This window comes from Sciurus vulgaris, assembly GCF_902686455.1.
Source record: "Sciurus vulgaris genome assembly, chromosome: 11".
Classification (NCBI taxonomy): domain Eukaryota; kingdom Metazoa; phylum Chordata; class Mammalia; order Rodentia; family Sciuridae; genus Sciurus; species Sciurus vulgaris.
In genome coordinates, this window is record NC_136472.1 from 17,470,227 (window position 1) to 17,486,895 (window position 16,669).

Genomic DNA, 16,669 nt, shown 5'->3' on the forward strand with positions numbered 1-16,669 from the left:
AATCAGAAGCCAACAATTAACTTAGAGTTATAAAACTAGGGATTTTCAAATTGGTAAACCAAAGAAAGGAAATTATGTAATCCTGACCCCTCAGGTATTTTCTTGGTCTTGCTTCTGCATTCATCCTATAAAGTCTTCTTGGGTTTCTTCAGCAGTGTTTAAAATCACTTTTAATTTGGTGATTCCTGACTTGTGAATTTCCATTGGCTCAAATGAGCTCTTTAAACTTTTACTGTGCTTCAGTTGACCTCCTCACCCTTCCATGGGGGAAAGACTGTTCTCCCACCCTCTGCTGCCAGGCCTCCTTCCACTGAGGCTGCCAATCACTCCCTATGATCTGGAATGCAGCTGCCAGTCCTTGAATGTGACATGAGCCAGCTGCCCCTGACACCTCCAGATGCCTGAGTTTTCCCTGTGCATCAGGGGAAAACTTCACGTCACTGGTTACTAATTCGGGCTGCTGCAGAATCCTGAAATCTGGGTGTTCTTCCCTCCGACCCTTGAAAAGACTGAGGGTTAACGTAATACACATTTGAACAGCTGAATTCAATAAACCATATATTGATTTTTTTCTTTCCTTGCTCCTTATGAAGATAAGTGACATTCTTGTCTTCATTATTTATTCCTTCCCAGTTTCTTCTCCCCAAACTCCTCTGCGTATCCATTTGCTGGTACAATCTGCTGTCACTTCCTTTTCTCAATTTTTTTTTTTTTGGTGAGGTGTACCAGGGATTGAACTCTGATTCACATCCCCAGTCCTATTTTGTATTTTATTTAGAATCAGGGTTTCACTGAGTTGCTTAGTGCCTTGCTTTTGCTGAAGCCGACTTTCAACTCGAGATCCTCCTGCCTCAGGCTCCTGAGCTGCTGGGATTACAGGCCTGTGCCACTGTGCCTGCCCCTAAGTATATATTTTTGAGTCCCAATTTAATTGTATTGCAAATAGAAAACTTTGTCCATATGATACTGGATTTTGGACAGTCTTTAGTTGCACTTTTCTTATGGACAATTCCATTTCAATTTTATAAATATTCCATTGTCATATGGAATCTATAGATGTGTAAAAGCCAAACTTACTAATTGTACTTTTTAATCTTTTGACTTTATCAAGAAATAAAAGAGGTATCTTGAACTTATCCCATTCTGATGCATCTGACTTCTCTGTGTTCTATCAGTTGTGCTTTATGAATATGTAAGACTTTTTAGAATTGTTCCATCTTCCAGATGAATTGAACATTTGGTTATTAATGTCCTCTCTATCTATATTATGCTCTTCTATATTAAGGTTTATATTTCCTGACAGCAGAAGGCTTTCTTTTAATTAATATTATCTTTTTCCAATCTTTACCTTTCCTTAGGAGACAATCGAAATCTGCTGCCTGAATCAGCTACATCTTCATGGAAGATCTTTTGCTCTCAGCAGTGAATGCAACCAAGTTGTCCCTGGGAACCACCTCTTCTGCTTCTCTCAGTGGAGACCACATTGAACCTACCTGGGGTCTAGAAAGCAAGATCTGTGTCTATTCCTGTATGCTTGCATCTAAAACTGTGTTCCATGTGTCTCCCTTGTTTCTGACCTCTATGGAGATAAACGATAGCTAATGTTTAAAGGGGATGTTTAATTCATGGCTGACCCTGATCCATGCTCCTAATATGTGTTAATGCACTTAATCCTCACAGTAACTCCAAAAGCTAAATTCTATTGTTATCCTCATTTTGCCAAAGAGAACAACAATGCACAGCAGTGTTAAGCATCTCCCTGAGTCCTCCTTGAAAACCTCTCCCTGATTGACACCTGTCATCCTCTCCCCTTGTAGCCCCTGGTCCTTTGCTCTCCAGGGGATGTCTTGCAAAGGCATGGACTGTCAAATTTAACTGTAGATTCTGGATAAGTGGAGCTGCCCACCTGTCTTGCTATCTTAGACAGCTTCTGAAATCACTTCCCACTGTTATAAGCTCCTGGCTTTAGACTCTTTCCTCACTTTCAGCAAGCTTTCTAAGTTTGTGTTTCTGGGATGAAAGAAAAGCACCTGACAATATGCCTTGCAATCCCCTGACTCCAAACCTGTGAGTTACCTGAATCCCTATGCCTCTGTCTTTCTGAGGTTCATCTCTCCATCATAGCACTGAATCCATTCCCTTCAGCTTGTTCACACCCTCACACTCTTGGCTGTGCATTCTAGATCTCTTCTTCTTCTTCTTTCCTCACTTATTTATTCCATTTTCACAAGCTCAAATTTTCTTGTCTTAAAGTACTTCCTTTAAAACTCCGTTTAGTTCTACCTACTTCCAGACTCTACCCTGAATAGATAGATCCTCTCCTGAAAGGGGAACCTTTCTTTTAAGAGGAAGCTCAGCAGGCTGGTCCCAGTCGTGACCTTCTTTCCACTCACTGTGGTTTTCTGACCCTCAGTTATTTAAGTACATTTTTCCCAAACAGAAGCATTACCGTAGGAATGAGCTCCATCACTGTAAGGACAAATAACTGGGGCAGCTCAGAGAGGAGGATGAATCTGCTGCCTCTTCCAAACCCACCCTGGCTGCAGGGAGTGCTCTGGAACACAGGGGTGGGGGCCCAGGCTCTGGAGTCTCCAGCCAGAGTTAGGTATTATTATTATTTGCATTTCTTAAATGAAGACAAGTAACTTCCCCAGGGTCAGAGGAAGAAGACTCCAGAACCGTTGAACAATACCTCTTTAGCCTTCACTTGTAATTATAAAGTGCATAGCATGCACTCACAATGGCTGGCTACTGATTTCTCCTCCAGCTGGTCTCACCCCAGCTCCTCTGATGGCTTCACCAGGTCTGGGTTCGCTTGGTGGACTCAGGTAGGATTAATTCAAGTGGGAGTTACTAGGTCTTTATTCTAGAATCTAGTCTACCAGTAATTAGTCCTGGCACCTTGAGCAAGCAGCTCATGTTTGTAGACTTCCATTTTTTCTCTGGGTAGATGGATTTCCACGGTTTTCATCCATCCTGACTTCAGACCTGTGAGTGTTCAGGGCTGTGTATCTCACTTTCCTTCCCTTGGTTGTAGGGTGTATCTAACTCATATCTTGCTTACTGTTATGGTTTGGATGTGAGGTGTCTCCCAAAGCTCACATGTGAAATAATGCAAGAAGATTCCAAGGAGAAATGATTGGGCTATAGCCTTAAAATAATCTGTAACTCAATCCCTGATGGGATTAACTGATTGGTAAGTGGAGGCAGGGGTGTGGCCGGAGGAGGTGGCTCATGGGCGTGGCTATGGGGTATATATTTTGCATCCAGAGGGTGAAGTCTCTTTCTGCTCCCTGATCACCATGTGAGCTGCTTCCCTGGGCCACACTCTTCTGTCATGATTTCCTGCCTCACCTTGAGCCCCGAGGAATGGAACTGACTGTCCATGGACCAAGACCTCTGAGACTGAGACCGAGAGCCCTTAAATACACTTTCCTCTTCTGCAATTGTTCTGGTTGCGTCCTATAGTCACAGCAGTGAAAACACTGACTAAAACTCTTCTCTCCTTTTCTGTTATGTATTTGCAGGTTGGAACCAACCTGGATGTCCTTCAATTGATGAATGGATAAAGAAACTGTGGCATATATATACAATGGAATATTACTCCACCATAAAGAATGATAAAATTATGGCATTTGCAGGCAAATAGATGAAATTGGAGAATATCATGCTAAGTGAGATAAGCCAATCTCAAAAAACCAAAGAATGAATGATCTCGCTGATAAGTGGATGATGACACATAATGGGGGGTGGGAGGGATTAGTGTTAGGGTTAGGGTTAGGTTTAGGGTTAGGGTTAAGGAGGGTTGCAAGAATGGAGGAAGGACGGACTGTATAGAGGGAAAAGAGGGGTGGGGGGGAAGGAAAAAAATAACAGAACAAATCAAACAACATTACCCTATGTAAATTTATGATTACACAAATGGTATGCCTTTACTCCATGTACAAACAGAGAAACAACATGTATCCCATTTGTTTACAATTAAAAAAAAAAACATGTTTTACAAATCTACTGTGAGAAGTTTGTTCTTCTAGTGGAAACTAGAAACTGCTAATTACTAATGAAAACTGCCGAAGGCCATCGATTGTACTGCCACCTGGTGCTGTGACCTCCAACTGCAAGTCTTCCTCTGCCTGCTCTTTCTGAATTTCTACATCAGCATTCCAGTCCAAAACACAGGTGTGCTTCTTGAGTTGGCCGTTTTTTATTTTGATGGAGCTGTAGGAGACGTCTGGGGTCAGACTGTCCGCGTCTCCTATAGTCTCCTATAGGCAGGTCTCACTGCACCCCAAGAATCCACTCTGCTGACAGAAGCCCTGACAATGTAGTTTTACTGTGAGATTTCTCTTAAGGAGAAAATATATGCCTGTTGACTTCAGTTTTATTGTTCTAGGGTGCAACTTAAGAACAGACTGATCACCACTGAGAAGTCCAAAATTGAGAGTTTTTATCAGCGGGACTGCTAGCTCACACAATTCCCAAAATGGGTATTGGGAGGACAGCCCTGAGTGTAGGGTTGGCAGGGGTTTTTAATACCATAAGTAAAGCATGTCAGTACATTAATCATAAGTGGCTGTTGCTCTGATTCAAAACTACAAACTAACATCATGAGAACTAAAATTATAAGTAGAAGGGAAAGTGGGTCAAAATGACCTTAGTTAGGTACAAGTTAAAGAATGGTTACTAATATCTAGACAAATCGTTCTCTGACAGGATACATTGTTCAAGAAAAATAGGAACCAAAAATAGAACAATTTTATATTATATAAGAATTGCCATTTTGTGTTGCCAACCCTGCTATGCTAAGCAACTGTTGATGGGTACAGAGGCAGGGTGTTCCCATGGGAGAAGCATTTCCTACATGACGTGGAGTCTTAGGCTAAATGGAGTATGTTTGGTCATTGCCCATATAGCCTGACCTATAACATTTATGTTTCTATGATATTGAGTCAAAGCATATACACCTTTATTTTTCCTTCATATTAATAGAGGAACTGTCAGAAGTAACCATTAAAGTTGATTAATTAAAACAATTCTTCATTTTAACTGAGCGGTATTTTGTGTTTTCCTTTGCAACAAAAACTGTCGGCTTGTAAGAAAAAATGAAGTTCAGGAGATATGAAGCCTCCTCTTTCAATCATATTTTGAGTCATTTAAGAGATGAGGAGAGAAATGTTAGATACCTGATGAATTATCCATGCAATTTTAACTGTAAGTCGGTTCTTGTACACAAACAGAAAAGAATATTTATTCCAGAGTGTTTTGTAATCTGGGGAAGTGTTTCAGATTAAGGAGATAAAAGATGCTTTGAAGCTGAGAAAAACGTACTCTAATGAGAAGAAGCTCCCTGTAACTAACAGAGGTAAGTCCCTGGGGGTTCATACCTGTGATCCCAGCGACTATGGAGGCAAAGACAGGAGGATGGCAAGCTCAAAGCCAGCTTCAGAAACTCAGCGAGACCCTGTCTCAGAATAAAACATAAAACGGGCTGGGGATGTGGCTCGGTGGTTAAGTGTCGCCCCCTACCTCCCCCGGACAATTTTAAAAGCAAGAATCAATAACTGGGATAGATTCAAACTAAATAGCTTTCTCTCAGCAAAGGAAACTATCAGCAATGCGAAGAGAGAGCCTACAGAGTGGGAGAATATCTTTGCCACTCATACTTCAGATAGAGCACTAATTTCCAGAATATATAAAGAACTCAAAAAACTCTACACAAAGAATACAAACAACCTAATCAACAAATGGGCTAAGGATATGAACAGACACTTCACAGAAGAAGATCTACAAGCAATCAACAGATATATGAAAAGATGTTCAACATCTTTAGTGATAAGAGAAATGCAAATCAAAACTACCCTAAGATTCCATCTCACCCCAATTAGAATGGCGATTATCAAGAATACAAGCAACAACAGGTGTTGGAGAGGATGTGGGGAAAAAGATACACTCATACATTGCTGGTGGGGTTGCAGATTAGTGCAGCCACTCTGGAAAGCAGTGTGGAGATTCCTTAGAAAACTTGGAATGGACCTATAATTTGACCCAGCTATCCCACTCCTTGGCCTATACCCAAAGGACTTAAAATCAGCATACTACAGAGATACAGCCACATCAATGTTCATAGCTGCTCAATTCACAATAGCCAGACTGTGGAACCAACCTAGATGCCCTTCAATTGATGAATGGATAAAGAAACTGTGGTATATATATATATGAATATTAGTCAGCCATAAAGAAGAATAAAAGTATGGCATTTGCAGGCAAATGGATGAAGTTGGAGAATATCATGCTAAGTGAGATAAGCCAATCTCAAAAATCCAAAAGAGGAATGATCTCCCTGATAAGCGGATGATGACACATAATGGGGGGGTGGGAGGGGGGCAAGAATGGAGGAAGGAGGGACTGTATAGAGGAAAAGAGGGGTGGGAGGGGTGGGAGGGGAAGGAAAAAATAGCAGAATGAATCAAACATCATTACTCTATGTAAATGTATGAATATGCAAATGGTATGCCGTTACTCCACGTACAAACAGAAACAACATGTATCCCATTTGTTTACAATAAAAATAAATTAAAAAAAAAAAGGTAATCACTCTAAGCTCTGCCTTCCACCATGTTTTAGCACATAGATAACTTTCCAGCAACTGTAAAAGCAGGGCCTCCTCTCCAGTTTCCAATACCTGTTCTTATTCATACAAGAGATCTCATTAGGGTGGCTTTCCAACCCTCACAGAATTGCCCTTAATGCTCCATTCACGACAGTCTGGGGGTTTTCCAGCCTGCTCTTCCAAATTCTCCCAGCCTCTCCCCTTACCCAGTTTCACAGCTGCTTCCACATTTTCAAGTTTTTGTTACAGCGACAGCCCTGCTTCTTAGTACCAATTTTCTATCTCGGTCTATTTTGTGCTACTATAACAGAATACTAAAGACGGGGTATTTTACAAATACAATAAAATTTTTCTTCATAGTTCTGAAAGTTGAGAAGTCCAATATCAAAGGTGCTGATAGGCCTGATCCTCAGAGATCAGGAAACTATGGTTTATGGGCCAAATCTAACTGGACATTTGCTGGAGTACAGTTTGCAAGCTAAGAACACTTTTTTTTTTTTTTTTTTGCATTTTTAAATGGTTGGAAAAAAATCAGAAGGAGAATAATTCATGACTCATGAAAATTACTTAGAATTCATAATTTAGTGATATTTCAGTGTCTATAAATCCAGTTTTGTTGTAATACAGCCATCTATATGTCTCGAGAGCAGTATTTTTGGATTGAATAACTCTTTATTAAGGGGATATACTGCGCATTTTAATATATTTTGCCACATGCTAACTTTTATGCCTAAAAACGCCTTCGACAAGCCCTTGCCCCAGTACTTGCAACCAAAAACGCATCCACATGTCAAGCAAAAGCACATAAACTAGTACCACTGGTTTGTGGATTGTCTATGACTGATTTGGAGCTATGAGGCCAGGTTGGGGTCTCCCATTTTCCTCCAGTTTTCCTTTGTCTTGACTGAAAGTACAGAATGCTTAGACTATTCTCTAACCCAACAAGATGCATGTTTTCCCCTGAAGACTTGAGCCCGATCTGGTGCCTTGAACATTTCCAAGCACAGATCTAGGTGTTTAAATTTGTGACTGAAACGCTGAAAGAAATTAGCCCTGGCCCCGAGTTCAGTTCCTGAAACCTGGATATAAACTCAACCCTACTCCTTGTCTGCCGCATTCCTGGGCAGAACATCCCTTCTCCTATTGCAGACCCTGTAAGCATGCTATCTGTTAAATGCTTTTAATGATCGCGCTGATATTGAGTGCTTCTTTCTCTGAAACCATCGTCAGCCCCAACTTGGGAGGGTTTGGGACACTCCCTTGTAGGAATTCTCCTGCTCCAGGGGCAATTCCAGTCTCTGTTCTGAAGCTGGCAGAACTGAGTAGTTGTCACAGAGAGTTGTCACTTATGGGAATATAAATTATATACTTTAAATACACCCGAGTTCTTTTCAAAGATAAAAAAATAGTTTGACATTTTCTCTTTTTGCTGGATGGGATGTTGAAATTCCTTATTATAATGAACATGGATTTCAAAGACAGTCTAACATTTTATATGATGTATTTAAAAACTAGTTAAACTTCTAATTTGCTTAATGTTTATAGTCATGCTGTAGGTTAAATGGTCATGCTATAAGTTAGGTGCCAGTAAAGTGACCCATCAGCTGCCAGGTACAGATATCTGATGAACATGAAGACTAATTAGGGAATCCATGAGGAGCTGCCAGGAAACCCTCCCAGGCCTACCTAGCCACTAAGGCCTACCTATCCACATCTGCACTTATCCACCTGTCCTGTAGCTTCCTGGTCTCTTATCCATAGTGGGACCACTGGGGAGGTACTCAGGTGGCTGACTTACATCAACGTAGCATGTGAAAGCCAATCTAAAAGCAGAGTACTGGGTGTTAGAATTAGCTTCTGGGGCACCGTGGGGCATGGCTCAGACCTGCTCTGTGTGTTGTTTTTGAGAGTGCCTGAGGAGGCTGCCCGTGGTCAGATCCTGCCTTGCCAGGGTGGCCAGCAGCAGCTCCATATGAGTCCCCATATTTTTTTGGCATATCTAGGCTTTGCATGGTGGTTGAAATGCACTTTTATTGGTGCTGGGTTTTGTTGCTGGGGCCTTATGCCCGCTAGACTCCCTTCTACAGAGCTCTACCTCCACTCCTTGTGGTCACTGCTGTGGTGCTACAGAGTGGGTGCTCCGTAACACTTGATGAGTGCATGTTTGATAACTGGTCAATATCTTAAAATTATTGTTCACACTCTTAACCCAACCATAAAATATTTGCTTTTCTTTGCACATCTAAAAAAAAAAAAAAACTGGCTTACACATTCATAGCATTATTCACCAAAATCAAAAGGCAGAAACATAGCAATGTCCATTCAGGAACAAATGAATGAACAAATGTACTGAGTACAGAGTGGAATACTATTCAACCTTCAAAGGAATGAAATTCTGACACAGGACATGACATAGTCTGACCTTAAAATCAACTGTGTTAAGTGAGATAAGCCAGGCATAAAAGGAAAAATACTATATTATTTCACTTGTATGAGCTACTAGTAGTCAAGTTCATAGAGACAGAAAATAGAATAGTGGTTACGAGGGGCTGAGAATAGGGGAAAATGTGGAACAATTATTTAATGAGTACAAAGTTTCAGTTTTGGCAGATGAAAATTTTAGAGATTGTCTGGTAGAGATGGCTGCCAATAATTGAATTATTTAATTCCACTGAATTAAGAATGAATTATTGAGTTTTGATTTTATTTCTTGCACTTTAGGAGGTCTTATTGAGGAAGTCAATCCTAAGCTGACATCACTCACGGAATACTACTCCATTAAGCCATAAAGCTATAAGAAGAATGACTTTATAACATTTGCCAGTAGATGGAAGGATCTGGAGACTATCATGCTAAATAAATAAGTCAATCCCCCCAAAACCAAAGGTCAGATATTCTCTCTGATATGTGGATGCTAACACACAATAAGGTGGGGAAGGATGAATAGAAGTTCTGTAGATTAGACAAAGGGGAATGAAGGGAAGGGACAGGGGATAGGAATAGGAAAGACAGTGGAATGAATCTGACATAATTTTCCTATGTACATACATGAATATACCACAGTGAATCTCAAAAGTGTGTACATCCACAAGACTGTGATCCTAATTAGAATAAGATATACCCCTAACATACCTTGGAGAAAAGATAGCTTATTCAACAAATGGAACTGGAAAAACTGGAAATCCATATGTAGCAAAAATGAAACTAAGTATCTTTTTCTCACCCTACACAAAACTCAACTAAAAGTGGATCAAGGACCTAGGTGCTAAACCAGAGACCCTGTGGCCTAAATAGAAGAAGCAATAGGCCCAACTCTCCAAGATGGCTTAGGAACTGACTTCCTTAATAAGACTCCACAAGTGCAAGAAGTAAAATCAAAAATCAACAAGTGTGATGGAAATCAAATTAAAAAGCTTCTTCAACAGCAAAGGACACAGTCCCAGAATGTGAAGAGAGAGCCTACGGAATGGGAGAACATCTTTGCTACCCACACCTCAGAAAACAGCATTAATCTCCAGGATATATAAAGAATGCAAAAACTTGACACCAAAAAGCAAATAACCCAATTAATAAATGGACAAAGGAATGGAATAGGCACTTCACAGAGGAAATGTGATTAGTCAACAAATACATGGAAAACCATTCAACACCTCTAGCAGTTAGAGAAATGCAAATTAAAATTACACTGAGATTCCATCTCACTTCAGTCAGAACGCAATTATCAAGAATACATGTAACAATAATGTGGTGAGGATGTGGGGAAAAGGTACACTCATACATTGCTGGTGAGACTGCAAATTGGTGCAACCATTCTGGAAAGCAGTGTGGAGATTCCTAAGAAAACTTGGAATGGAACCACCATTTGACCCCAGCTATCCCACTCACTGGTTTATACCCAAAGGACTTAAAATCAGCAATACTACAGTGAGGTAGTAACATCAATGTTTATAGCAGCTCAACTCATAATAGCTGAACTGTGGAACCAGCCTAGGTGCCCTTCAACAAATGAATAAATAAAGAAACTGTGGTATATATACACAATGGACTATTAATCAGTCATAAAGAGAAATTAAATCATGGCATTTGTTGGTAAGTGGATGGAAATGGATACTATCATGCCAAGTTAAATAAGTCAAACCCCAAAATCCAAAAGTTGAATGTTCTCTCTGATACACAGATGCTAAACTCACAATAAGTGTGTTTGGGGGTAGGGAAAAATAGAAGTACTTTGGATTCAACAAAGGGAAGGAAGAAGGAAGGGAGGGGCAATGGGAATAAGAAAGATCGTAGAATCTATCCAACATTACTTTCCTATGTGCTTATATGAATACATGACCAGTGTGACTCCACATCATGTACAACCAGAAGAATGGGAAGTTATACTCCAGCTATGTATAATAAGTCAGATGCATTCTACTGTCCTGTATAACTAGTAAGAACACATAAAAAATGAATTAACACCTAAAAGTAGTTAACAGTGAATTAGTTAATAAGAATGGTTAAAATGGCAAATTTCATGTTCTATTTCAACATGCATACACAGTTAATAAGATTTTCATAGAATAAAGGAAAATTTTCTACCTCAAACAACTATTTAGGTCTCCACATTTACGAAACAAAATTGTACAATAGTTTGATAATAAAGGACATATGACTTTCCTTGGATGTAAAAGTTATAGGGCCCAGGTGCCTCTGACTATAGATACCATGTAGATAGAAAAGTGACTTACCAAAAATAATCATTTCCTTCTGCTGAATGTCTAAGTTACAGTGAATTGTAGCATCGTATCATTTATCAATACATATTCAAATACTGATATTTTTTTTTGAAATTTGCTATCTAATATAACAGAATCAATTAAGAATTTGCACATGCAAAAAAAAAAAAAAAAAGAATTTGCACATGCAACTCAGTTGCTCAGAAAAGTTAAATGAGATTAACCAAGAAAAAAAAAAAGGAAAATTTTAAAATTTGTTCTAATTAGTTATACATAATACAGGATTGCATTTTGACACATCATACACAAATGGAGTACAACTACTCATTCTTCTGGTTGTACGTGATGTACACTGGTTGTGTAATCATATACGTACATAGAGTAATGATGTTTGATTCATTCTGTTGCCCTTCCTACCCCCATACCCCCTCCCCTCTCTTCACTCCCCTCTGTCTAATCCAAAGTACCTCTATTCTTCCCTAGCCCCTCATTGATAATCTTTACAATGTTTTGTAAAACACAAAGGTATTATTTATTCTCTTGGTAAATGAGAAAATTTAAAAAATGTTATACATGTGTCTTAAATACACCACACAGGGAGGAAGACCTCAAACAAAAACAAACAAAAAAGCGAAACAATAATGAAACACATGCAGAAAGAAATTGACTCATTTAGTAATAGTTCAGAATGTGCAGGTAGTAGTGTGGTAAGAAAGCACATGGCATTTTAAAAAAACTGACTTTTTTGGTACCATTTAAGATTTCTACAATGATTATTCTCTTTAAAATATTTAGTTATAGATACCCTTGAGCCAGATGTGGTGACGCATGCCTATAATCCCAGTGGCTCGGGAGGCTGAGGCAGGAGGATCTGAATGAAGTTCAAAGCCAGCCTCAGTAACTTAGTGAGGCCCTAAGCAATTTATCAGGCCTTGTCTCAAAATAAAAATTAAAAGGGCCGGGGTTGTGACTCAGTGGTTAAGCGCCCCTGGGTTCATTCCCCATTACTAAAGTATGTATAAATAAATAAATGAAGTTACACTTTGTAATGGTTAATTTGAATGGTCAACTTGATTGAATTAAGAGATGCAGATGATTAAGAGGCTTCTGGGTGTGTCAGTGAGGGCCTGTCAGTGTGGGATATGAACTGAAGTGGAGCCCCTCCCTAAGCATGGGCAGCACTGCCCAATAGGATGGTGACTTGGATGGAATAAAAGCTGGAAGAACAGGTAGCAGCAGCAGATGCAAGCTCCATTCTTCTTGAACCAGTTCTTGATTACTGCTGGGATTGTCTGAGGATACTGGACTCTCGATTCTTCACTCTTCCAAAACAGACTCTGCCAGTGATTTTCCAGGTGGTTTCCAGAAACCTTGGTCTCGAACTAAGGTAGCACCATTGTTCTCTCTTGTTCTGGGGCTTCTGCCTCTTGGACTGCAAAGCTACTGGTTCTTCCATCTCTCCAGCCTTCAGACGGCTGTTATGGACTATCCAGTTTCTGGTCCCATAAGCCAATCTAATAAATTCCCTTGTTATGATCCTACTTCCTGCTGATTCTGTTCCTCTAGGGAACCCTGACTACTACACCCTTGAATTCCCTTTAGAATATCCACCTGATTCTCTCCTGTCATTCTCAGATTCCAAGCTCTCCTTTATTTATTTTTAACTCAGGTGGGACTTTGGAAAGAAGTATGTTTAACCTAATCACTCTTTATTGTCAGCAAAACTGTTGATTCAAGACTGTCTTGCCAATGTCTAGACTTGAAACATTTCTCTGGTGCAGAAAGAGCACTGGCCACTCTCTTTCCCATCTGACTTCATAGTTTGATCCTGATGCTCCTGTGTGCCATGGATTTGATAAGATGAGGGGTTTCCAGTGACTCTGAAGAGGCTCCTGGGCCTGTGGACTATGGGGAGGAAGAGCCGGAAGGCTGGAGGAATTGAATTTATAATTGTGTGTAATTTTGTTTTCATAAAATTAGTATTTAACTATTTCTTTGGCTAATATATTATAGTTGTGGGGTATTCAGGGAGCATAAAAGCCATTGATGTCTTTAAACCTGGGATCCTGGTTGTTTAGCATAGGCCTTCATTTTTTAAAAAATTTATATTGTATTATTGCATTATGATTACACTTAATATTAAAGTTCCTTTGACATAATTAAACAAGCATGGAATGAAATATGCTCCAATTCGGTCCCCAGCACCTCCCCTTTTTTCTCTCTTTCTTCCTCCCCCTATTCCCTTTCCTCTATTCTACTAGTCTTTCTTCTATTTATTTGTAGTTTTTTTTTTATAAAGGTGGACTACAGATGTACATAAAGGTGAAATTGTGGTGTATTCACATATGTATTTAGGATAGTTTGGTGAGTGTCCTTCCATCATTTCTCCCCTCTTCCTATCCCTCCTCTCTTCCCATCAATTTCCTTCCTCTATACCACTGATCTCTGTTTTCATGGGAATAGTATCGATTCTTGTGTGGATAAAATCAAGAATTGGGAAGACCTCTTTTAGATTTAGCTTTGTCACTAATTTTCTTGAAATCTTTAAAGACATCTTACTCCTCCTAGGAGGTCCTCACTTTGCTTTGACAGAATAAAGTAATAATTTTGTGAGCAGTTTACTAAAGTTTTTGGAGGTTATTTGCTGAAGTCAAAATAAACGTACAACTCCATTGGCATTTACAATTACTAGTGGTAGAGACAACCAAAAGGTATACCATTGCCAACTTATAAATGAGTAATGTTTATGACAACATAAGGACCCACAAGGAACAATGCAAGGTTTGATAAAGAAAGAGAGTAAGGACAGAAGCAAGAAAGGAAGAAGGGAGAGGAGAGGAGGAGGAAGAAGGAAGGGTTACACTGGGTAAGGAGATTCAGTGGTTTCATGAAAGAAGCTTCCTGCCTTGGGGTTGGTGTGTGAAGGTAGGATTTGACTTCTAGTAATGGTGAGGAGGACACTAAGTTGGAAAGGACAGTATCAGCTGGAGCATGAGGAAGTGACAAGACACAATGCTTAGCAGGACGCAGGAACTGGGAAGTATAGGGCAGGGCATGAGTGGGAGAGCAGAGGGAGTCAGTTTATGACCTGACTGGTTTAAGGAGCTGGGACTTCATGTTTTCTGGAGCAAGAGGGGGCCAAGAAAAGACATTTAAAATGTGCAGGGCTACATCGTTGGAGAGCTGGCTTTGTGTAGCTGGTCAGGAAGAAAGAATGGCTGGAGACTTGGGGACCTCTTAGGAGCTAGTGTGATAGCTAGGGTGACAGCTAGGGTGGGATTGCGAAACAGTGAGGACGACGAGCATTTAGTGAACTCTTCCTGTGTTTCCAGGCACATTAAATGCATTATCTCATGCAATTCCCCACTCTAAGAACTCTTGTTAGTCTGCTTTTACATTTGAGGAATCTAAAACTCAAGAGATTTTAATAACTTGATGGAGATGAGGAGCTTGTGTTCTGGTTCAGAGATGTCCTCCTGAAAGACCCCACTCCTCCAGTAATGAGATCCGAAGTGCAGCCTTTGCTACAGCTTTTATTCTTATAAGTTAATGTGAACTGAGGTTCTGGGTTTTGCTGAATTGGAATACATTTGTTTTGTTTTGTTTTGCCTTTTAGGGTGAGGAATCAAAGCCCAAGAAGACAGGACAGCAATCCATGAATCAATAATGCTCACAAGTGGCCTGCCTGCCTCCCATCAGTTACAAAGGCATTGCCATCTTCAGAGCCAGAATCTCTGTGCTGTCTCATCTTCCAGGTCCCTGGAGGTACCTTCAGAGCCAAACAACAATTATCATCCGCGAAGTTTTCTTATTTAAAATTGCCTTTGATTAATTAGATCCTCTGAAACTTGTTTAGGAGTGAGTGAGGTAGATAAATTAAGGTTTATAATTGCTGGTCTCTGAGTACCCAGTGGATCTTAATGATACCCAAGACATCTTTATTAGGAAAAAAGATCTGTAACAACTATTAGTTTGGAGCTCAACTTGGAATCTCAGTCTCACTGGCGAGAATAATTTAAGTCACTATTTTGCTGTAATAGCTTCTCTGAAGTGTTAAGTCCGTTTTGCTCAGACTCCAAACTCATATAAAGCAGTTTTTTTTTTTTTTTGAGTCATAGAAATGTTACTTAGAAAATTATCCCCAGATATGACTTGGGCTAAGCCCTTTCTTTGTTAAGTGAGATAACTAATAATAAGAATGGTGAACAGATCTGCTCAAGTTGCAGAGTTTGAAACAAAAAGTCATCTAGAACCTGGTCTCTTGATATTTAAGGCACTCATTACTTTTATAGTAACATGACACCTACTCATAATAAAGGAAAGACGAAAAAGGGAGGAGACAGGTAAATTAAGAAAGGAAGGAAGGAGAGCAAGCTCAACTGTCCGTCACATTGGAAGGACCCACCACTTAAAAGAGGAAAAATATGATGACAATTGAGTTCTAGTGAGATTTTTGAAATCTGTGATGGAGTAATAAGAGGGTTGTTTTGAATGAGCTCCTGGTACCTTCTGATGAAGTCAAGAAGGAAGGGAAATGGCTCTGACCATTCAGAGGAATAAGGACACTGTTCTTTTTTTCTCTACTTCCTTCCTTCCGTAGCTAACTTTTTAAAAAAAAATTATCAAGGTCTTCCTTCTGAGAAATATTGGATATAAGTTGAATGGATTTTAGGTATGCAAATATATTTATGTATTTATATACACAGTCGTGTTTTATTTCTTACATTTGTGAAACTGTTATGTGTTTGTACACACGTGTTTATGTCAGAGGAGCAAGCTTTGAAATTAAGTAGGAACAATTTCGAAATGAGGAAATGTTGAGTTTGAGTAACTGGAGGTATTACTAAGGCTTGAGTTTAAAACGTGAGGATATGAAACCCTGTGCTGGGTGTGGTAGCATTCAAATTCAAATATTTCCTCCTGTTTGTAGGTTTTTTCTTACTGTTGTTTCCTTTCTCTGTGGAACTCTTTAGTTTGCCCGTGCTTTTGTCAATTAAAAATCTTTGCCCATATTGGGCACAGTGCTGCATATCTAAACAACTTAGAAAGACCTTTGGAAAATGGTTGGGGATGTGGCTCAGTGGTTAATCACCCCTAGGTTTAATCCCTGGTCCTTCCTCCCCATAAATTTCTTTGTCCATGTCAGATTAATGAATTATTTCCTATTTTTTCTTGTAGTTTCATGGTTTTGTGTCTTACATTTAAGCCTTTAATCCATTTTGAGTTTAAATTGTATATGGTGACAAATAAAGGTCTAATTCATTTTCCCGCATGCGGATACCTAATTTCTCTCACACTATTTATTGAAAACAAATGTCCTTTCCACAAGGGTGCTCTTGGC